General features: G+C 38.8%; 1 pseudogene; it reads left to right on the top strand.

Annotated features, from left to right (window-relative positions):
* Positions 1–1,811: 1,811 nt before the first annotated feature.
* On the top strand, positions 1,812–25,435 carry LOC149298806 (regulator of nonsense transcripts 2-like; annotated as a pseudogene).
* Positions 25,436–25,633: the final 198 nt, after the last annotated feature.

The following is a 25,633-nucleotide window of genomic DNA, read 5'->3' as shown; positions in this document are numbered from 1 at the left end:
AGGGAGGTATAAGGCATTTCAGGAGGCAGAGTGCTCTATTAAATGCCCCCTTAACGCCACTCTGCCTCCTGAAATGCCTTATACCTCCCTATATGCCACTCTGCCCCATAATATGCCTTTTAACCCCCTAAGTGCCAGAGTGGCATATAGGGGTATAAGGCATTCCAGAAATGCCCTATGTCCCCATTTAACACACACACGCGCACACACACACACACTTACCGGTGCTTTCTAATTTCCTGCTGTATTGCCGGGGCAGCGGGTTGACGTCTCCTTCCGCTGCAGCCAGAAGGAGGTGGAGTTGGCAGCGGGGGTTTGTCTGCGTCCGTCGCGGATACCTTCCCCGGCTGTCAGAGATCAGAGTTCCCCGCACCGGTGGGGGGAACTCTGATCTCTGACAGTCGGGGAAGGTATCCGCGACGGACGCAGACAACCCCCGCTGCTAGCCACACCTCCTTCCGGCTGCAGCGGACGTTGTCTACGCGGATCGCGTAGACATCAACCCGCTGCCCCGGCAATACAGCAGGAAGCACCGGTAAGTGTGTGTGGGGGGGGGGGGACAGGAGGATCCAGGTCCCCTGCAGCGGTGCAGGGGATCTGGATCTTAGTCTCATAATCAGACCTCTATTTGAGGTCTGATTAGAAGACGACCCCGATTAGAAGACGAGGGGTATTTTTCAGAGCATTTGCTCTGAAAAAAACCTCGTCTTATAATCGAGCAAATACGGTATATTATTACTGAAAAGGGGATTTTAGAATTTGTTACGTGCTTTGTTCGTCTAATATACTTTATCTTTATTTTGCAGAGCTTGTTAAGGATCTCTGCAGAAATACAGTCAACTAAATAAAATAATAAGGTAAGCCTTCTAGGTATTTGTGTGTCTGCTTGTTATTCGAAGAATTCTTTACGTTCGATAGAATAGCTGGCTTGTAAATATGTAGACACGGAGTATAGTTATATAGATATATGCCTTATACTAGTCCTATTGCAATGCAAATCCAATGCATTTAAAGAGGGAAGGAAAATGGCCAAGGTTTTAATTATTTTCTTAAAGGTGAACTTTCACAATCATAGCTTTTACAATGAACCAAGATCAGCATCTCGGCAGTAAAAAGGAGATAACAAAGGGTTAATAATCATGCACATCCCGAGAGCAGGAACATAGGATCACTCATGCCTTAAAACTAAGGTGGTAAAAGATAGCCACATATGATTTAGTGCATAAAAGGGTTAACTAGTATGTGAGCAAAAGCTATAGACCCCCTGTAATATTATAGGGGTTTGTATCAAGTCTGTTAAAAAAAAAAAAAAAACACTCTATGAAAACCTATGGATAGAAAAAAACATGATATTCCAGATATTACTTTGCTATCTTATGTTTTGCTTATATTACGTTATTTCTTGCCATATAGGAAGAATCTAAGGCTGACTTTCCGCATTATTTCTGTCGCCTACAATTTACACAATGCTTAACGGTACTACAAACACATTTGACCAAGACAAACCAAAACAGTAGACGGTAAGGGCCACGGTTGCAGTCTAGAGAAAGATTGCCCTTTCAAAAGACTTGCTTCTTTGGGAATGTATACGGTGGAAAAGGTTCACCTGTGGTATACTACATTTTTAGTTACGTGTTAAGCCTTCCACAATATGTAGTGCCTTTTATATTTTATGCATTTTTTTCTTTGTCTTTTCGCTAAGGGAAAGTGGCTTGTAATGCATAAATGCTTGTGTGTTGGTTATATATTTATGAATGCCACATGGAAAATCTGTGATACTTTTGTACTTCCAGGGTTGTCTCGGACGTATAATGCCAGCAGAACGTAAAAAGACGGTAAACATGGAGGAAAAAGAACTGAGCCCAAAGGACAAAGAATACAGTGATAAAAAAACAGCCAGCCGAGAGCGAGCCAAGGACGAAGTGAAAATGGGTCCGAAAAAAGAGACATCAAAGGTAACTGAGGAAAAGAAGAGGAAAACAGATGATGAAAAACGCAAGAAAGAAGAGAAGGATAGCAAAAAGAAAGAGGATGACCATGTGAAGGTGGAAGAAGAACAAAAAAGAAAAGAGCTAGAGGAAAAAAGTATAGAAGATGAAGAAAGAAAGAAGCTGGAGCTGGAAACTCTACAGCAGGAAGAAGCTGCTGCGTCTCTAGTAAAGTAAGTATAGTGAATATAATATCTTGGACAGCTTACTATTCCAAGATATCCACTAAAGGAGAAGTCATTAGCGGCATTCAGTGCTGATTGAGGGAGTTCCCAAGAATGCTGATTGGCTGCTTAAAGCAGCCAGTCAGTGGCCGGAGATCGCTCCCAATCAGTGGAAGCCCTTTCTGTGAACTGGTGGTGAGTATATCATGCAAGGAGATCTTTCCTTTGCACGTGATATAATAATCAATAGTTTGCCTTTTGGGCAAATACATCTAAAATAAAAATAAAACGTTTACCTGACACAGTAGGTTGGCCTGCTGCAGAAACTGTCCGCCATTGGTCTGACTGTTCTTGCAACTGATTGAAAGTCAATAATGCCCATTGAAATCAATGACAGCACTTTGCATACATGTGCTCAAGGGTCTGGGTAGACCCTCACCTGCAGCATTCGCCAAAGCCAGCGGTCGATCTGACTGGAAGTTAGTATATCGCGTGCAGGGAGATGTTTGGCTGAACATGTCTCCTGCACAACATTTAGCTGGGGAGTGGGGAAAGGGCTAAATGAGTGGATTCTACATAGAAGAAGGTGTACGTCTGTGTATTGGTTACCTAACCGCCCCCACCCCTTTTCTGTTTTTCTAGAGAGAAAGAAGAAGCTCATCAGCTACACCAAGAAGCATGGGAACGTCACCAAGCAAGAAAAGAGCTCCGTAGTAAAAACCAAAACGCCCCCGATAACCGACCCGAGGAGAACTTTTTCAGCAGGCTGGACTCTAGTCTAAAGAAAAACACTGCGTTTGTGAAGAAACTCAAAACCATAACTGAGCAACAGAGGGATTCGTTATCCCATGATTTTAATAGCCTCAATCTCAGCAAATACATTGCAGAGGCTGCTTCCTCCATAGTAGAAGCAAAGCTGAAGATCTCTGATGTCAACTGTGCCGTGCACCTCTGCTCTCTCTTCCACCAGCGCTATGCCGACTTTGCCCAGTCACTACTTCAGGTTTGGAAGAAGCATTTTGAGGCACGTAAAGAAGAAAAAAACTTCAAACATCACTAAGCTGCGAACCGATTTGCGCTTTATTGCTGAGTTAACTATTATTGGTATCTTCACTGACAAAGAAGGTCTCTCCTTAATCTATGAGCAGCTGAAGAACATTATTAATGCCGATCGTGAATCTCACACTCACGTTTCAGTGGTTATCAGCTTTTGTCGTCACTGTGGAGATGATATTGCAGGTCTGGTGCCCAGAAAGGTAAAGAATGCTGCGGAAAAGTTCAGTCTGAATTTTCCTCCCAGCGAGATTATGAGCCCTGAGAAGCAGCAACCCTTCCAGAACCTGCTGAAGGAGTATTTCACATGTCTCACTAAGCATTTGAAGAGGGACCACAGAGAGCTGCAGAACATAGAGCGTCAAAACAGGTGAGGGGTAACATAATGGTTTTAGGGAGCTAATTCATTTTTTCCCCAGTAACCTCTAAAAATAAGTTAAAATAATATCTCATAGATGCTAGTAAGATAGTTTGGAAAGACTTGCGTGAGCAGACGAATGTTAGCTGTCCCTTACATTAGGATTTGTCATTGGCCCACCTCGATTCCCCAGGTAAGTTAAGGCTTTTGAAGGAAAGTCAAGCTGGCCCTCTATAATGCGGACATTTCACTGATTGACCTATACATTTTACAGGGCTGGCCAAGCTGTTCCTGCAGCAGAAGCACAGTCAGATTGGACTATTGTAACGTATTGTATAGTGTCAAGTAGAGCTCTACCTTTAGTGAATAAACCCCTTTGTGTTCCACTACTTCAGCTAGGATTTCTTTATAATGCAGAATGTCTGATATCAATGGATTAAGTATTTTCACATGCATACTAAATTATGTATTCTTACTGCTTTTAACTTACCTTTTCTGATAAAAATAATGTCCCTAGGTGATGGCTATGTATGATGTGAGCAGTTTGGCGTCTAGCATGTAACCTTTTAGGTGTAATCGCTTTAAACGGGTTACTCAAAGAAAAATGGCAGTAATAGAGTTAAAAATTGTCCCTGACGCTTTGCGCTTACTGACATATGTTCTCCGTTTAAATGAATTGTCTTAGCAGTGTTTAAGATGGTTCTCTAACAAGGTCATTGTAAATTTCTCAGTCCTCCACGTGTGTTCTCATTAAAAGATTGAGACGTGTTATGTTGGCATGTTCCACAAGCAAGGCCCATGGTAGAGATGCATCTTTGAATGAATCACAAGCAACATCATGTATAAATATACAGACAATATGATTTATAGGAGGGATCTCAGATTCTTAGGAATCCTAATAGTCTCCTTTGCAATAGGGTTTAAATCCCACCTTGCAGAGCATGTTTACATTAAGTTGCAATATTTTTGAGAATGCCCAGAGTGAAAATTCATCCATTACCATTAATATGCATTACCTTTGGTGTAATTTTTGTGCAGGCGTATTTTACATACAAAGGGGGAACTGAGTGAAGACAGACACAAACAGTTTGAAGAATTTGCAACGTCTTACCAGAAGCTGTTGGCAAACTCTCAGTCCCTTGCCGATCTCTTGGATGAAAACCTCCCTGAACTTCCTCAGGAGAAACCTGTACAGGAGGGTATGTAGTATGGAACATGCAAGTTATTATTGCATCCTCGATTTGTACCTGTAATGGAACTCCTTTAAAAGGCTGTGTAGGTTTCCTAAAGGTTGTTTGACAAACACTGTCATGTGAGGTTTCTAATGTAAGGTTTTTGTTTTTTTTGTGATCTGCACCCAGAACATGGACCTGGCATTGACATCTTCACACCTGGCAAGCCTGGTGATTATGACTTGGAGGGAGGCATCTGGGAAGATGAGGATGCCCGAAACTTCTATGAGAATTTGATTGACCTGAAAGCCTTCGTTCCTGCAATCCTATTCAAAGATAATGAGCGAAGCTCACAAAGCAAGGATTCTGGCAAAGATGATTCAAGAGGTACAGTTACCTTTCTCCTTAATATTTTTATGCGGTCTGTTTAACTGGTAAGTCTTGAACAAAGTTTTCTTTTTCTTGTTTCTTTCTTCAGACGGTAAAGATGGTAAAGAAAAAGATGTGTCCACTACAGAAGATCTGGAGCTGGAACTGGAATCTTTGGATATTAATGATGATCCCATGGAGCTTGAAGGGGTAGAGGAAGCAGAAGACCTGACAAAAAAACTTCTGGATGAACAAGGTGAGGAATAGTTTCTTGTTAATGTAATATTTAGATTATTACTCTTCTCTACTGAAGCCTCACCTACTTTGATTTAGATCAGTTTGTCTGCAAAGAACTGTCTTCAACAGTAACTAAAATATAATCCTGTACCTTATCACAATGCATTGAGCTTTGCTTCAGCACTTGTGTGAGACTCCTAATTTTAAGGGGTGCCTTTAAAAACACTTTGCTAACTGATGTAGATGTATAAGAAAAGTTTGTCTGAAAATATGTGCCTGTCTTTGGTAGAGCAAGATGATGAAGAAGCAAGCACTGGTTCCCATTTAAAGCTCATTGTGGACGCTTTCATCCAGCAGTTGCCTAACTGTGTTAACCGTGATCTGATAGATAAGGTAATCACTTTTTTTTCTTTATAAAAAAAATTGTATGCATAGATTTCACAAACTCTTTCTAGATCCATAACACAACTGTTTTACAGCTATAATTAATATGTGTTCTAGAAGGGTGCAGATTTTCAAGTAGTCAAATATTCTACAGGGAATAGCTTTGATTATGAAATAAAATTGCTATAGATTAATAAACAGCCTAGTTGTTCTGACAGCAGGCCAACCATGGTAACTATTCTACATGGTAGCAATTGTGTTCCTCAGCTTGCGTTAAGCTTAAGGTACAGAGCCAAAAAGTAAGCTGTAGTGCAGGCCTTTCCCGCATGGCTTTTAGTAGGAAGTGTCCAATAATTACCATAACTGCAAGACAAATAGCGCAAACTATGAAGGTTTAAATTGAAATTAACACACTTACCAATGCTAAGTCATATCTGTGCCAGTTCCACTTTCAAATCGACACTTCAGCCGTCACTCTAATACATATGATAGCTGAGAGGTGCCTTTGATTTTCTGTGGTGTCCCCTGTTGCAAATGCCTGGGGGGGGATTGTCAGCTCCAGCATTTATTTGGTGGAAAAGTACGTGTGGGGGCTTATCAGACCTCTGTGTGCATGGGCAAAAATAACTCCGTTTGATCTCTTGCCAACAATTGGTGACTTCAAGCCCATGAAGGAAGAGCGGGCAGGTGCAGCTTCTAACTTGAGTAATATATATATATATATATATATATATATATATATATATATATATATATATATCACTTTTATCTCGCTCTCTATCTCACTCTCTTTCATAGCAATCAAGTGCTTAGGCTAATTGAACCATACCATTGTTTGTCTTGGTGGTAATACCCCTTTTAAAAGTTTGCAGTATCATCCCTTTTTATACACGACCCACTTTTGTTTAGTATAGCATATTAATGCAGTCTTATGCTTTTGCAGGCAGCAATGGATTTTTGCATGAACATGAATACCAAAGCCAACAGAAGGAAGCTGGTCCGAGCACTTTTCATTGTCCCTAGACAGAGGTAAAGAAGAAATTATTTAAGAAACAGATTTTTTTTTTCTTATAAAGTAAACTTCTTGTTTTTAATGTTGGCTTGTATGCATGTATGTAATACAGTGAGGCGATCGGTTTACTTTCAATTCCTGGCCAGGGCAAAAATGTGTGTGTGTGTGTGTGTGTATATATGTATGTATGTATGTACTGTATGTATATGTGTGTGTGTATATATGTATGTATATGTGTGTGTGTGTGTGTGTGTGTGTGTGTGTGTGTGTATATATATATATATATATATATATATATATATATATATATATATATATATATATATATATATATATATATACACAGTATCTCACCTCACATTTTTGTAAATATTCTTTTCGTGTGACAACACTGTAGAAATGTCACTCTGCTACAATGTAAAGTAGTGAGTGAACAGCCTGTTATACAGCCTGTTGCTGTCCCCTCAAAATAACTCAACACACAGTCTTAATGTCTAACACCTTGGCAACAAAAGTGAGTACACCCCTATGTGTATAAGAAGTCGGGGGAATATAGGGGTTATAAGGCATATCAGCCAGGCAGATTAGGGGGAATAAGGCATATCGGGTGCACAGTGGCATATCTGGGGTATAAGGCATAGCAGGGGGCACCGTAGCATATCGGTGGTATAAGGCATATCAGAGGGCACAGTGGCATATCAGGGGTATAAGGAATATCAGGGGAGGGCACTATGGCATATTTGGGGCTATAAGGCATATCTAGCAGTGTGGCAGTTCAGATATGCAAAACTGGGGGGGGGGGGCAGGTTGGGAAATAAAAACAAGAAATGCATTTTTCTCAGTTTTTTTTTTTTTTTTTTTTTTATTCTGCTGTTTGTTTTTACATCCAGTTATTTTAAATAAACAATTCTTTAACTGTTTTACCCAATTATGAAAATAATCGTTAGTTGCAGCCCTAGAGTAATCAGGACACTAGGTGGAGACATTGGACAGTTGAATGTGATTTATATGGACTTTTCTTTACAGATATTCCTGTAATGTATTTAGAATTCTGATTGAATCGATTGAGATGACGTACATTTAATTAAGGCTGGGTAAATTCTATGGTTCAGACTCCTCAATTGTAACCTTATTTTTTTACCTATGGATACAGCCCTTCTCGGGTACTAACATTTTCCATCAAGCTCGTTATTTCTACACTGATTTGTCAAGTCCTGCATTTAAGGTTGCCTCTCTGAAGGATTATTTGTTTCATCGTGACTGTTTAAAGTTGGGACCTTTGCTTATTTGATGGCTGAGATCCACCCTGCCAATTAGTAGGCCTCCTTATCAGATGGAATGGCAAAATAAGGGTATCTACGTAATGGGAAGGAGTTAAAAATAGTGTTTTCAAATGTTTATCTGTATCTGCCATCTAACAGTTTACACACCGTGCTTTTCCCCATAATCCTTGCAGTAAAGAGACTGTATTAGAGTGCACGGCTCGGTTGAATAATTTACCAAGTTTTACTTTTGGACACTGGCAAGGCTTGCATTCTGCTTTATAAATTAAACACTTGTCTAAAGTGATTAGTGTTAATACAGCGGTTTGCAGACGGCAGCTTTGAAGCTGCACACTAATAAAGTGACTTTGGCAGCTGATTGTGACTGGTGCTTAATCAGCCTACCCGATAAAAGGTTAGCATATAACCACTCAGCGCCTCTGGCTTCAGGGCATATAAGGTTCCCTGCAAATGTGTTATATCTTCCAAACTTTGATTCAAGGGATGGCATACATAATCTTAATGCAGATCTGTCCCTTTTCCCCCAAAAAATATATATTGGGTTACCTGAATTATACATATAATTTTTCAATAAAAATGAACAATTAACATAAAAAACAAACCACAAAGATTAACGTCTAGGAAGACATACTATTTAGTAGGTATTCTATCAGTGGCGTGAGAGCTCAGATCCTAAATTGTCCAAAGCTAAAGTCAAATTATTCCACATATAACATAACTTTTTCTCTTGGATCAGAAATCACCCAAAATAGACCCTGGACGGCTGTTTGATGCAGACCCCCTCCCCCATGTTTCATTTTGCCTTAGTATGCACTAAATAATGCAAAGGTGTTTAAAGAGAAAATCTGAAAAATATTTTAAGAATCCTACAGACTTAAGACTGAACCTTTTTCGTAGACGTAGAGGTGTTTTGCGACAGCTTCTCTGTCACATGCGATATAGATCGTTTCGGCAAATGCGTTTATGCCGATACTTTTTGATGTATAGGTACCTTGTTCTCTCCGCAGTATTGAAGGCACACCTCTGTTGAATTTCTATGATTACTTAAAAAGAAGTAACATATCAACTGCAAGAATGAGAAGGGAGTCATAAATACATTAGATATTTTTTCTTTATTTTATGCTCTTCATTTTGGTCAACATTTAATTGTAGCAAGTAGAATTAATTTACAGGTGCATCTTATTTTGCTTTGCTATGTATTAGAGCATTAACATATGTTTAACTGGGAAGTGTGTCGAAAAGTAAGTGCATATTGCTAAACCGCCATTTCCCACATAGATTGGATCTCTTACCATTCTACGCAAGACTGGTTGCCACTTTGCATCCATGCATGTCTGATGTTGCAGAAGACCTTTGCTCCATGTTAAAGGGGGATTTCCGGTTTCATGTAAGTTTTATAATTCACTTTTGTTGAAGCTTAAAGGGGTCTTCACTGTCTAGATAGCTTCAGGGTTTTTTTGTGATTATAAACCACCTATGTATTTATTTATTTATTTCAACCTGTACCCTTAGAGCTTGTCCATCTTGGCTCCACCGATGGTAGTTTTTGGTAAGAGTACAGACAAGCTGCTAGGCCTCTGTTATGTTAGCACCGCTCATTCCCACTGTTGTGTTGAGATGTGTCACATCAGTGATGTCATTAGCAATGACAATCATGTCAGAGTAAGTTAGTCTTAACCTTTAGTTTCCTGCACCAAACATTTGCAGCATGCTTTCATCTGGAATTTTGCCTTCAACAAATTCACTTACCGCTAGTTTTTCATTACCAGGTTTTCCCAAACCCTTATTACTGCTTAATACTATAGAAGTTCACATTTTATCCTTACACTTAACTGCCTTAAGAAAATAATCATATTTATTAGTACAGGTTAGTAAAGTGTCAACAATATCACATTTTGGGCAAGTTAGCCCATATATGCTACCTAAAGATGGAATGCTGGTTTATTAAATACTCGGAGATAGTGTTGTTGGATTTTGCCCAACAACTGTAGTAACCTGTTATATTTCAAGGTAACTATACAATTGTATAATAGGATTTGTTTCAGATTTTTAAGTAAAAGGTAATGGAAACCGGCATTGGGTGAAGGTGGCCAGCCCCGTATTTGGGACCTGGGTCACACTTCCTAATGGCTGGAGTGACATTCTTGACCAAAGAGCTTTTTGAGAAGTACTATCCCAGTAGGTTATGTTAGGAGCCAGAATTACCTTAAAGAAGTGAGATTTTTATTTTTTAGATTTACTTGACCCTTTTCACCCTTAAATCTGTTAATATTTTTTTTTAATCTGTTTTATTATGAAATGTTTTTGTCTAATATTGAGTGTTGAGGATGTTTTTTCCTTAACTTCACCTGGTTGTCGGGTAAATATCCTCTAATGAAACATGTCTTTTGATTCTGTTTTTTTTTTCCCACAGGTGAGAAAGAAGGATCAAATAAATATTGAAACAAAGAACAAGACTGTGAGATTCATCGGCGAACTTGCCAAGTTTAAAATGTTTAGTAAAACAGACACTCTGCATTGTTTAAAGGTTTGTGTTGCATTTTTACTTGCACGGTTAATACATTGGCCCAGTTTTTATACACTTCTATGTGCTTCTAAAACCCTGATCTAGTTTGGATCCTGTTGAATTTTAAATATAAGTATATAAACTACTAAACTATGTTCCTTTCCAGAAGGAAATAAAACTGGGTGAAAGGTAAATTAAATATATTTTGTAACTAAATGCAACAGCAGAGACCTAATTCATAAAATATTGTCTTATTTATATTTATATTTATAATATACTATATATGTGTATATATGTATAATATATATAATTTTTTTTTTAAAAAAAATGTCATTTTCTGGGAACATCTGCAGGTTTTTTAGTTTGTTTTTATGAGATTACACCTTCACAGAAAGGAATACAATTCTTCAGATATGTACATATTTCTGTATTTTAAATCCGTCATTACAAGTCGCTTAAACCCACTGGGTATGATTTTGGTTCCACAGATGCTATTGTCGGACTTCTCGCACCACCACATTGAAATGGCGTGTACGCTGCTGGAAACCTGCGGACGCTTCCTTTTTCGCTCTCCAGATTCACACTTGCGCACTAGTGTGCTTTTGGTAAGAATGTTAATTGTTTATATATAAAATGCATTCTATGATCTTGGCAAAGATTAATTGTATGGGTTTTTTTTTTTAACGTATTTTTAGCGCAGTTGGTACTTAAAATTAGTAGTTAGCATTTGTTGTTTATCCAGTGGCAATAATTTTAATCAGTACTCTGTACCTATGCGTGGGGTATGATTTACGTTAACAGATACATGTTAACGTCTGCGTGGTGCACGCAGGCAACTTCCACTGCTGCCGGGACTTCAGATGTGTCTCATAGCTCTGGGTCCTTGCGGGGGTCCCTTCAAGCCCCCTAGGACTCAGAGTGCCAGTGCAAGAAAATAAACCCCTCCAAAAAGTTCTCTGCAGTTGGTAAGGGGCTTCGATTTTGGACAGATTTGAAACGAAAAGTAACATACACTCAACAATTCCTTAAAAAAGAAAATGAACCACAACGACTGTGTACTGTCTGTTATGTTTACACCTTTGTTAGCATTAGGTATCTATAGAAATGTTTTGTTTTCTTTGAGGGGGCAGGCTACTTGCACCAAGGGTACATGAGGATTCTGGTGTTTTGCCGTGTAATAGAACACTTTTGTAAATAAACGTCTGGCTTGGAACTGTGTGTGTGTGTGTGTGTGTTTTATCACTCCCCTTGTCTCACGTAGGAAAAATACCTATAAACATTTTCTTGCTCACGTGTTTAGCTTGCAACGTGTTTGTTTTGTGAGTGTTTTGCCGTTTAGGACATTGGTTTTTTTCCTCTTTCTCGTTCAATATTATCAAAATAATCAGGCTTGGTGGTTTTCTTTATCTTGTGTGTGGGAGGATACAGTCTAGGAATGGTACGTCTATATCTGCTGGCGAAACGGGATAAAATACGGTATTACACAACCGAATTGCCTTCACCAGGCTGCTGAATCCATACTGGGTTTTACTTTGGGCAGTGCTATCCACGATCAGCACGCTGTTTAACCCCTTAATGACAATTGCCGGTTCTGGCGCGGCACGGAAAAACAAGTCGATTATGACAAATGACGTGCCAGAACCGGCACGCCTTTAACCGGGTGCAGAAAGCGATCTACGTTCGCTTTCTGCACCCAAACGGCGTTGCTGTAATGCCTCGACCTCGAGGCATTCAGCAACGCCACGATCGGCACCAGGGGCCATGTCTGGCCCCTCCCCGGGGCGTCAACGGACGCCCGTTTTAAAAGCGTTTAGGAGGCGATCAACGATCACCTCCTAAACTTAAATGGTGTCGCTGGAATGCCTCGATCAGGAGGCATCCAGCGACACCAAACACTTAACTTTGGATGGACTGTGACCGCTCCAGAGAGCGGTCACAGCCGCAGCTAACGGTGATCTTCGCCATCTGCAAGATGCGAAGCAGCGCAGAAATGTAAAAACGGCCATTGTCACGAAGGGTACAAAAAGTAAAATCAGCCTTTGTCACGAAGGGGTTAAAGCAATGGCAAACCTACCTTTAGGATTCTCTGGCTTAGCTGTGGTTGGGAGATACAGCCTTAACATGGGAGTTTTGGCATTGCTTTTTGAGAGAGAACCCAAGCATAATTACTCCTTTCTCCCATTCCTATGTTCTGCACGTTTCTCTTTGTTCAACCACAGTTGGCCTTGTGTGTCAATTAGGCATTTATATTAAAGATATTGAACCGTTGTCAACCTTAAAGTATGGGAAAAAGTTTAGTCCAATTTTTAATTAATGTTAAATAGCCGCCTTTTTTTTTATTTATTTATTTATTTTTTTACGCATCCTTTCGTTCACAGGAGCAAATGATGCGCAAGAAACAGGCCATGCATTTGGATGCACGATATGTTACTATGGTGGAGAATGCCTACTATTACTGCAACCCACCTCCAGCTGAAAAAACTGTGAGAAAGAAGCGGCCTCCACTGCAAGAGTATATCCGAAAACTTCTGTACAAAGACCTTTCCAAGGTTACGACCGAGAAGGTTAGTCTAGCTTCAAGTGAATCGTAGTTACTAGCGTGATGTGTGCTAGTTCAATACGTGTTTGTTTAATTAAGGGTGTAGTAGAAGCATTATTAAACACTCATCTACAGATATCAGACAGAAGGCGCTTTTTCCCTCAGAAATCTCATGGCGCTGCCACAACCACAAGGGATTCTGGGTAGGCGCATGCAAATAAGGTCAACAATAATCACACCTATTTCTTCTTGTGCATTTGTAGGTTTTGAGACAGATGAGGAAGTTGTCTTGGCAGGAACCTGAAGCTAAAGAGTATGTCATCTGCTGCATGGTCAACATTTGGAATGTGAAGTACAACAGTATTCATTGTGTGGCCAACCTCTTGGCCGGCCTGGTGCTTTACCAGGAGGATGTCGGGATCCATGTGGTGGATGGAGTGTTGGAGGACATACGTCTAGGGATGGAGGTAAACTAAGTGGATACTGAAGACTTTCTACAAAGGAAAGAGTGGAATGCATTTTTACACTTCTATGCTTTTTTAAATAATGGTTTTGACGTTCATGTTTGCGTGTTTTCACCCCCTACTAAATTTACATTAGCAGCTTTCATTATTAACGCTTTAATGTTCCGGATAGTTGATTTCATTTAATTTTTTTCTTTTTCAATCCACATTAGGTTAATCAACCAAAATTCAACCAACGTCGAATAAGCAGCGTAAAGTTTCTTGGAGAACTTTATAACTACCGAATGGTTGAGTCAGCCGTCATATTTCGCACACTGTATTCTTTTATTTCCTTTGGTGTAAACCCTGATGGCAGCCCAAGTGCCCTGGACCCACCAGAACACCTGTTCCGCATCCGACTGGTGTGCACAATACTTGACACCTGCGGGCAGTACTTTGATCGAGGATCCAGCAAGCGCAAACTTGACTGTTTTCTTGTTTACTTCCAGGTATGCCATGTATTTATAAACTTAAAGTGGCAATTAATATTAAAATATTCATATATTTTAGTCATCAGTCGGCCCTCCAGTCCCTTGGTGTTTGCATAACACTAAGAATTAAGAACCGTTGTTCTTCAGCCAGCCGGTTAGTGGTAAGAATCGTCAGATCACGGAAGAAGAGCCTTCAACCCATTCTTTTTCACGCTAATTGTTTTTCAACTCAGAAGAGGAAATGTAACTTGTATTAAGCAACAAAATGTATTACCATAGCTAACATCACATTACCGAACCTAATCGTGTTTGTTTTGAATGTTTCAGCGTTATGTCTGGTGGAAGAAAGGTCTAGATGTCTGGACTAAAGATCACCCATTTCCAATAGATATTGATTACATGATAACTGATACATTGGAACTGCTCAGGCCAAAGATGAAACTGTGTAACTCCCTAAATGAAGCTGTCCGGCAAGTGCAGGATTTGGAACGCGAGATTCTCATAAAGCTTGGTGAGACTCTTTTAATGATTTACATACTTTCAGCTGAGTTTATCAAAGGAAAATCATCCGCTGTTTTTTGTTTTTTTACGTGTCATTCTCCTTTTTGTTTTTAATTTTGTTTTTTGGGAACCCTGTATGACTCTAAATGCCTTTTCCATAAGGACTTGTGAATGACAAAGATTCAAAGCATTCCATGGGCGTGGGAGAACATTTGGATGATGACGATGATGAAGAAGAGGAAGAAGCAGAGACCGAGGAACAATCTGGGAATGAAAGTGAGATGAATGAACCAGAAGAAGTTAGTATTTTTGTGTATAAGCCATTGCTTAAAGACTTTTTATTTTTTATTTTATTAAGGTGTCTTATGACAGGTCTGTTAAATTTTATACCTTCTTGTCAAATAATTTTCTTATTTATAAAAATGGCCTTTACATTTCTTAACATTCATAATCTTGGAAAATAATAGTATGTTGAACCAGCTTTCAAGCCATTGACCCTTTCAGGAGATATCCTGAAATATTTTTACTAACCCTCATTATCATTAATTCGCAATACATTAACATTATAAGCAACGCTCTGTATTCCAGGAGACTGGATTAAAACATATACCAATCTTGGATAGAGTGTACATTAAGAAGTATTTCACTGAAAACTAAATGGTGTGTTCATGGCGCTGTAGATAAAAAGCAATAAGTGCTCAACCTCCTTAATAAGCAGAAATTATGATGGTGTTTAGGCACTTGTCATTATATATTTACACTAAAATAACTGTTGGAGCCAGGGAGGTAGTGGGACTGGATTTAGTGTGTTATTGTTTGTTCATACCAAAGAAAGCCATTGACCACATTGCTCAACATTCTGGCTTCCCGTTCGGCTCAACCATTGCAGATAAAACAATAAAAACCTGCCGGGTTACTGCTAATGAATGAAATTGTTGCTTTATACACACACTGTTTCCAAACCACAAATCTTGTATTTATTGCATGCAGTATTTGTGGTGTTCTGACTAAGGTGTGTACATGTCTTTTAAGAAAAATGTGATGTTTCTAGAAAGTCTTAAATGCTTATGTTACGGACCAAAAGAAATCTCCCAGGAGAAAATGTGCTCGGCATCTTGTGATAGTGTGTAAAAATGCGGTTCTGTCTTTTGATTACCGTGTTTTCAAGATTTTTGTTAATTCCAGGATGCTTCTGAGAATGAAGATGATGAAAGAGAGGAAGAGGAGGAGGAAAATACTGATTATCTGACAGATTCAAACAAGGAAAATGAGACTGATGAAGAAAACACTGTATGTATCTTTTTTTTTTTTTAATTTTATCGGACTAACAATTACCTTCTAAGAAAAGCCTTTTGAGAGTGTCATGCACTCGTCTAATCTGCTTTAGCTATGGGTGGTAAACGGTAAGCCTAAGAAACTGCATCCAGATCCATGTAGAGAATACCAGTGCATGGCTAGATACATCCAGAGATACATGTCTTTCAGAGACAGATGCGTCCCAAACAGTGGCTGGTTTTACAGGCCTAGTGGAGATTGATTTTAATTAGCCTTCCAAGTTAAATAGCCTTGCCTTTCTGTGCAGGAGGTGATGATTAAAGGAGGAGGCATCAAACATTTACAATGTGCCGAGGATGAAGATTTCATTCAAGCCCTCGACAAAATGATGCTTGAAAACCTTCAGGTATGTGCTTCTCCTTTGTTTTTCTTCTTCTATCCAAACGCAACATGCTATACGGCATTCTAAAGACGTGTATTTCAACTTGAGCAGTGGCCGATGCCCTTTATCTGATTTTTACTGTGAGTTATATATATTCCAAGGCCATGTCTGGAAGCCGTTTTGTTTTCTCTATGGCAAATTCTTCAAGAGCACGATGTGTGAAAAATCTATCGCAACCCATGCACATGTATTTGTATATAGAGAACAGTCACATGACCATGACCTCAGTCCCTGTCCTCTTTTCTTTACCAACATATTGTTTAACCTTTAGGAAAACATTACAAAAAGTATGTTTTGTACGCATGTGTACTAGTTGCCCACTATCAACTGAAAAAAGGGAAGTACACAGAATATTAAGTATGTGATACCAGTTAACAATTATTACATTTGGTTTTATATGTATTGGTATAATAAGAATTGGAATATGCCGTAAAATTGGTTATTACATATAGCATATTACAGTTAGATGCATTAATGGAGGAAAAAATCTGTCTCTATGGCTCAGTGGGTTATGTTTTCCAGCATGCTTTTTTAAAACATTTTTTAGCTATTTTAGTTTCAAAAGTGAGGAAATAGGAGGTTTCAATGAGGGAACACCCTTACAGTATGTAGGATAAAAACTAGAAAAACACACACAAAAAACCCCTACAACTTTTATACGGTTTTGATGTCCATAATTCAGACAATAGAGCTACTTACAGATGTAGACATCTTGCCTTTCTGGATCCGAGAAGTCTTATGAAATTTAGTGAATGTGACTGCTTTGTGTAAAACCTAAGGCTTTCTTGGCAGAATGTTGTCGGCCTTTCTGGTTTTATGTAGTTACATTGTGTAGTACTAAACTGCACTACCTTTCACTTAGGGAATGGATTAATAGTGTTAAAACCTGTCCCAGAAAGCCATGGCATTATAGGGTTTGTTTTCTAATATTCAGTAAAGCCCAATGAAATTACGTAATATTAAAATATTAAGACGACTCTAATCCATGCAGAAGACATACTTCCTTTTTATTACTCAATGGGAATTATAAAAATGAACCATTTAGTGTGTATACATTTTTTTTTATTAAATTAAAGCCCATCTATTGTATTTATATTGTTATTGAAAATACTAGATTTAGAATTTGCCCATTTTCTTTATTCTCACAGGACATCTTTTTACTAAAGTTGGATAAAATGTAATGCCGGTTGCAGTAATAAAAATGCGAATAGTTCATTGAGTAAACAAGAAGCCCTTGACTGGTTTTGCTGGACAAGTTTCAGTCCCATCTTTGGGCTGTGAGTTTGAGTTGTCCTATTGTATGGGAAAAACATGGGGGCCTCATCTCAGACCGAGAACAGACAGTGCTGAAATAACCTGCCCTGTAAGAGAGGAACCTACCCGGCAGAGGCATCACTAGCGCCTTTACAGAGGAGACCTCCCTATTAGCATATCAGACTGGTGTCACCCACCAGGACAGTCCAGACCCGAAATGCATGGCAAGCCTCCCTTGCAACCACAGATGTACATTTCAGCCTCTTATAGGCTGTGTGGCACGCCTGATATCCCTGCAGGTGGTTAGTCAGCCACCCACATCTAGGCATACCCTGAATAACCCAAGGCGAGAAAAACAGCATGGGAGCTTCATCTCAGTCCTGTTGTGTGGCCAAACCATCTGTTGAGTCGTAGACGATGCCTGGCTGTTCTATCTTCTGATGGTGTCCGCATATGTGGTGCCCCATTCGTTCTTGTTTGGACAGAAGATTTAACGGATGTGGGGTCATCAGCAAGGAGTACCATATCCTCCCTTCTCCTTTCTATACATGACTTTTTATTTGCCTTGAGGGTGTTTAGTAGTGAATTGACTATAGATGTAACCAGGTATAATATTGGTATATACCCATGTATTATGTTCATTTTTAACTTAACTTTTTACGAGTGGAAAACCGCTTATAAACAATAAACAGAAAAAAAAATCTCAAGGCACAATGGGCTTGAACAACCAAAAACAAACTGTTTTGTTAATAAAGGTTTAACAATATTACATCAGTTTAGGAAATTTGTCGTATATTGTAAAAGTACACATTTCTTTAGATAATTCCCTATAAATACTTTTATTTTTTTTGCAATTTGATCTTCTTTCCACATATACAGTACTTAATTCTTCATTTTTGTTTTCCAGCAACGCACTGGGGAATCTGTAAAGGTACATCAGTTAGATGTTGCGATTCCATTGCATCTTAAGAGCCAGCTGAAGAAAGGGGCACCCCTGAGTACTGGAGAAGGAGACCCTGAGTCTGATGATACAATGCCATTTGTGATGCTTACAAGGAGGGGTAACAAACAGCAGGTACATTGTTACATTTGTGGAACTAGCTTCAAAAAACTTACTGTGACTTTTTGCAAGAGGTGTCAATCCACCTAGTACAGTGCTGTGTTTACCTTTTGGGGCTGTCCGACCTAGAGTAGCGGCCCGAGTCCCCTCCACCTCTGTGGTCAGCATCTCCGATTCCAATAATAGGTGCTGTGCTCTTTTAAGACACTGTGGTATCTTAAAGGCGCACAGACTTACTGAAGTCTATGGAGGCTGTGCTGAGTCAGCACAGCATCCATTTAGTAAATTGGCCAGTTGGGGAGATCAAAAATCCCTGCTTGTAACTGGCCCATTGTGGGGCTGGACACAGGGAGGTTTGTTTGCCTGGGCCTAGTCGAACTATGCCATGATACGTTGTCTAGATCAAGCATTCTCGTTATCAAGTATTGAATGCTAGCAAAATGTACATGTATACTTTTACCTGAAACCAATCCTGCCACTTGCATACTTTGAAGGTGGCAGATACACTTTAAAGCAAAGCTCCCACCATCCTTGACTTTATTATTAATAATAATATTTAAATAAAGCATGTGTGAAAGCAATACCTAATGCTATATCTTTAAATATATATATATATATAGGGTAGTAGAAGTATTATTAAACACTCATCTACAGATACCAGACAAGCCAGAAGGCTTGTTTTTCCCTCAGAAATCTCATGGTGTATTGACAACCACAAAGGATTCTGGGTAGGCGCATGCAAATAAGGTTAACAATTATCACCTTTGCCTCTATATCCACTTTATACATGGATCCCTTGAAAGTAATTGCCCGCTGTACAAGACAGCCTTAGACAAAACTCGGGAAGAGGTACAATAGCCAGATCACCACTCATGGACAGCTGTTTCGTCCTTCATGGGACTCGTCAGCATGAGGTTGTGATACTGGCTTGAAAGTTGAGGCTTGGGGTAGCTAAGAAATACCATTACATAAGTTATGGTGGGTAAAAAGTGATGGAAGCCCTTCCACTTAAATTTAAGGGGTAGTAGAAGTATTATTAAACACGAAGGGTTTCCATCACCTTTTACCCACCATAACTTATGTAATGGTGTGTGTGTGTATATATATATATATATATATATATATATATATATATATATATATATATATATATATATATATATATATATATATATATATATATATATATATATATATATATTTATGTTGTTCAGAAGGTATGAGTCTAATCCAGTACCTTGTATTACCTCTGAAAATGTATTACACATCTGCTTGGTATTAATACTTTGTACTAACTGATTAACACTATCTATCAATGTGTATTCAGTCATGAATGCTAAGGATATATTAGTTTAAGTCAACAGTAAGTGTTTTTTGATTCTTTGATTTCCTTGTTCTATTTTATTTTTAGCAATGTGGTCTAAAAAAAAAGGGCTAGTGAGCAACCAAAGTATGTTGGCTAAAATAAGACCGTTTGAAGTAGAGACAAGGCGTAGGATGTTCTTTATAGAGACTTGAATGCAAATGATAGCAATGTGATATGATAGTCCTCTCTATTATATGTATGAATGTTTATATTGGCTCATTTAGGATGAAGACTCAAATAGGTTGTTTGACCTTCACAAAAATAATTGCAATACAACCAGTATGTGAAAGGTCTGTTCATTTTCTTGACCGTTTTCAAAGTATGGAAGATTTAGATGAGTGAAATGAAGTGACAACCCCCCTACGTTTTATTAGTGTTGCTACTTTAGATGCACCACTTCAGGCCAAAGGGATCATTTAAAGGAACAGGGAATTGTCCAGTAACAAGTTGAGTTCCTTGATGACCCCAAAGCCGTGAAGTGCCTAATGTTAATTGTAGGACTATACATTACATCAATAGGAGAAATCCTAACACTCTGAGTAATGGTCCTTACAGGCCAAGTTGGGCAATGCTCGTTTTTAAAAATCTGCCTATAGAGGTTGAAGACCTGTATACAGCTGTAGCTGAAAATTCACCTAGGTCATAGTAAAATTATGGAACTATAAATCCAGGGGGTTAACAGAAGGACAAAGGCTTTGCTGAAACTGGGCAAGGTGAATGATTACTTTGTGAGTGGAAACACTACACCATCATCAGGAAGTGATAGCCTGACTCCTGATATAGCGCTAGATATGAGCATTACATTATTATGTTTCCTGTCCGCTCTCTGTACTGTTGTATGTACCGTGAAGGGAAATAATGGGTCTGTGTATCAAGGATTATGTCTTACATCGTGTATTATTTACAATAAAAGGAAAGCCATTCATATGCGAGAGCTCAGAAAGCACTGAGAATAAAAAGGATTGCAGTCAGAATAACACCACCTGCGTTGTTGGGTCTCGTTCAGAGTTCAGGCTTGTAAACGGACTGCCCGCACACGCCTTCATTGTCCGCCTGTCTGCGGATTGAACTCGTCTCGTAACATACTCTGTGCGCTCCTAGCTATTGTAAAGAATACCCCCCTTGCTGTGTATGTTTAGCTGCACTGTCTGTATTATGTATGAGACTTTAATGTTTGCGTGAATGGGAGATTTTTATTTTTTTTAAATAGTGCGAAAAAAAATCTCGCCCCAATACAGCTGCAGTCACAGAAACTCTGCTCGGTACCCAAACTCTTAAAACAAATTAAATTCAAATGTTCCACTGGTTCTGGCTGTGTTGTCAAAGTCTTGTAAAAACACTAGTTGTACGCTCTAGTATTCAGTGCTACAATGTTATAAAACAGCACCTGTAACAGAAATTGGACCATCAAAATGTATTAGCTGCTCCAAATCCATATCTATATAGCAGCTAAGCTCAGTTTTATATCCTACCCGCGTCAGCGCAAGCATCCTTCGCATGTGTGGGTGCCAATGTTCAGACATGATTGAGATACAATAGGAAATGACTGTCTTTGTTTTTTCTATATTAAATGTAATAAGTGCTTGTTGATTTAGGAAAAGTACGTCCGTCAATATAGGATAGGTTCATTCTTAAAATATTTCCCCTTGTGTTTTTTAGTTTAAGATTCTGAATGTTCCAATGTCTTCGCAACTTGCTGCAAACCACTGGAACCAACAGCAAGCAGAGCAAGAGGAGAGGATGAGGATGAAGAAGCTCACACTGGACATCAATGAACGCCAAGAACAGGAAGACTATCAAGGTACTGTGTTATGGATACTTTTTATAAATTTATAAAACATCCTGTCATTCCCTGCACTGGGAAAACTTTATGGCAAGTTGAAGAACAACACTTGCTATGGTACTTATATCCATTTTATAATGGCATTGTGTTCTTTTCTGTTTTATAGGTAAGCTTTCTTCTGGTTTAAAGGGAACTCCAACCATTTTTAATTCTTTTGCAAAGTTGAAACAATATTTTTTTTTCCCAAGTAACATCCCCTTTAAGGGATAGGGGAAGCTCATTGTCTATGAACCCATGATTAATAGTGGATGATTTGTGTTGGGGGGATATGAGACAGTATTCATTTACTAGTCTAACAAATGAGTGGAAGTAGGTTTCCTTCTTTATATGTTATGTATAGTTTAAATATTTATATATGTGTGCTGCCCTACACAGAAGGTGGTGCTACTTTGTTGGAAATTGGCTAGCACATGATATACATAATCGTTTAACATATACAAATGTACAGAATAGGTAAAATTATACAGTGTAGATTATAGTTTTATATCTATCCACTTTTTTTCCACATGTCACCTATTAATCAAGTCTCTGACTAACCACATTTCCATAAATCTACGATGATATCTGTCCTGACTCTTATGGATTTGATTCCCTGATTAAACTGGGGGCTCTGTGGAAACGTGCGGATGCCCATGTGGACCGCTTAGTGGATGTACAACAAAAGTTACACTTCTCAATATTGCTGGACATTTAAACTCTTTATTCGTCAGATGTGCTCTGAAAGCAAATGTACCCCAGCACATAGTATGCATTGTAAACATGGTTATATGCACTATATGCGCTTAAAATACTCTTATTGTGAGCTATTTGTTTTGTAGAAATGTTGCAGTCTCTGGCTCAACGTCCAGCTTCTGCCAATACAAACAGAGAGCGCCGCCCTCGGTACCAACACCCCAAAGGGGCTCCGAATGCAGATCTCATCTTCAAAACTGGTGGCAGGTGAGGGGAGCGTATTTATCATAACCAGCCCAATCCTATCGACCTAATGCATTACTGGTATCTACACTCACTACAAAATACAATCTCTTCAAGCTTATTCTATTTCATGTTATAACTTGCAATTCTATAAAACTGAACATTGTATGATGCTAACAGAAGTAAAGGCCTAGGCAACATTTGGCAACCTCCTTGGCTGCTGAGCATCGTGGGAGTTACAGGTCAACAAATGGAGAAACCTTCCTGGAATGAGATACATAATTAACTTACTCCCTTATTGCATGCTTGTTTCTAAAATCACTGCAGCCTGGTGAAAACACATCATTTTTACAAAAAAATTCAAATAAAAAATTAAACCCAAAAAGAATCATTCACCCATTAAATCCTCTTTTAAGCAATTTTCTTAATCACTAGTGGCTGTGCAGATTAAAACATTGGATTTAAATTGCAGGATAAACCATTTATCTACAGTCAGGTGAAGGTAATACTGAAAAACACAGTTAATGTTGAGCAGTGCTCAGTCTGCCCGTACCATCTTAAGCATTGTCTCAGATCCAGACTTTATGGGGCAATAGCATGTTATGCCTGCACAGCTTGGATTATTAGTGCTTTATTCAGTTTGTTGCTTGGGCTACGGATGATCATCCTCCAAACCTGTTCTGTTGCTGTAGATGGTATAACGGCTAATATTAAACTGCACGATGGTAGAGAAAATGGTTAATTTGGTGATTTAAAAAAAAAAACAAAAAAAACAACAAAGAATTTGCTAGAAGCGTTAAATTATCAATAGAGGCTCCAATGATGTAAGAATACACAGTGTACAGCTACCTTGTGTGTTGCACACTTGAGTGCTATATTAAATCCTAGCAATAATCACCAAAATAGATAAACCTTCCCAGAGGCGGTTAATGTAAACTTACTACTGCGTTTAGTGTGTCTACTAGTTATACATGAATGGCCAAACCAAGCCATTATGGCAAAATACAGTGGTAAATCACAGAGGGTTGGAGTTTGGAGCACTGACTTTGCCAAGCAGCGACAAAACTTTTAGATTGGTCTTCAGTGCCACTCACCAGTATCTGGACTATAAAATGCCTGGGATATCCAGTTGGGTTCCCCGAAACATTAAAGTTTCTTTTATTGAAGTTTTATGGCTTCATGTAACAGTAGGACTGTTTCTACTTGCACTTAAGTTTTGACATTGTAGTAAAGAGAAAAGTCTTCAATATGTTGTATTAACATCTGATTTGGTCAGAATCCTTGTCAGCAACAATTTTTCTTGTATTATCCACCTTTTAAAACAAAGTATCGTATTAAGCAAGTAATAGTCACAGTGGTCGTTGTTTTTAGTAAAGTAACTTGTTTCTTTTTACAAATCCTCCATGTGAGATATGGTTAATCGGTGCCTTCTTTCTCTAACAGGAGACGTTGATCCTGCGGTATGTCCTTATCCATTGGGCTCTGTATGACAACATGGCTAGTGGAGACCTCCAGATATTGAATGAGACGAGACACATCACAGCATGTTCAGAGCAGAGAGTTCAGGACAGAACCCTGGGGCAGGGCTGGGGTAGTAAGGAAGGGCAGGAACACCGGCTTCTGCGTCGACCAGAAAAGATGCAGCTTCCAGGCTAGACACAACAGACACACAAACAGAGCATATTTGCTAAGGCTTCTCAATGGCCTTACGTTGGAAGGACAACAGCACAGAGGTTGATTTTATTAGAAAGCTGTTCAGTTATTAGTACAAAAAGATGTAGGAGAGGAGTGGATTGCTGTTGAGTTAAACTTTTTTGATATGGGGGATGTCGACAAGGAGCTTTAGAAGACAGAGGCTAACATGATGTCATACTTTGGAGAGCAGAGGACAAATTGATTCAGAAGCTCCAATTCAACAGATGAAGCTGCAGGAACTGGCAGAAAGCTGGAAACGTTTAATGGACTTGTCCTACAGTGCTAATTTTTAGGAGTACATAAGAAATGCTGTTCCTCCCAAGAAGGCTTTTCGTTTACACTTTTCTTTCCTCTTCTTGTGTGTAAGAATTTACTGTAGGTGAAGTCGGAGGAGCGATTGTTTTATATGTCACATGGCTTTGCAGTGAGATGTTAAGAATTTCTGGCCCCTTAATGTCAAAAGTTAAAAATCTGCACGCACAAAATACAGCTTTGCCTAGAAAAGTGCATATAGCAGTGTCGGTGCAATAAAACTGTATCCCGTTCTGATACCAGCAAAAACTCAGATGAAGCAGTGTGTCCTAAGTACTATATTCCGGCAGAGCACACATTCTACGGAGCAAATAGCTAAAGGGATGTGAAAGCGTTAATGTGTGGATGTGTATAGATATACCTGTCCTTTTATTTTTTCCTTTGAAAAAAATGAATAAATCTGTTGGGCTTTTCTGTTCTTCTTGGTTTAATACAGATTTGGCTTTGGTTTTGCAGTCGGGTAAGAGCACATGTACTATACTCCTTACATCAGATAGTTTGTTTTTTTGGGGGGGGGGGGTTGTTTCAGTTTTGCATGTTGGAAAATACAGTTGTAAAATTGTCCCATTTCCAACAGAAATGCTGCACAATGTTCACCAGCTTAAGATAACTTTCACCAATGCTGCAATAAAGTGTTGTTAATTCTATGCACTTTTTTCCTAATTTTTTTCTTCACAAGCTTAAAGCACAATGAAAATGGAATTATTGCTTTTGGAACGGTCAGATCACCACAAACACAGATCATTCTAAAAATGCTACAGTCTGTTTCATAAAACTAAAACAGCGTAGAATATGCATCAGATTTCTTTTATTTATTTAAAGATTTTCGGTTGGAAAAAATAGTTTTTATATTGTTCCCCTAGCAATTCCTTTTTAATGCTTTATTTAATATTTTTATCAAGCTTTCTAGTTAATATTTCCTTGGTTTCTATTTCACAAATGTAAAATACCTTACTAGCAAACTTGTAAAG

This window comes from Sceloporus occidentalis, unplaced genomic scaffold, assembly GCF_023333645.1.
Source record: "Sceloporus occidentalis isolate IW3139 unplaced genomic scaffold, rSceOcc1.0.p SCAF_31, whole genome shotgun sequence".
NCBI classification, from domain to species: Eukaryota; Metazoa; Chordata; class Lepidosauria; order Squamata; family Phrynosomatidae; genus Sceloporus; species Sceloporus occidentalis.
The sequence above is the reverse complement of the archived record's forward strand: the minus strand, read 5'-3'. Positions and strand labels throughout refer to the sequence as shown.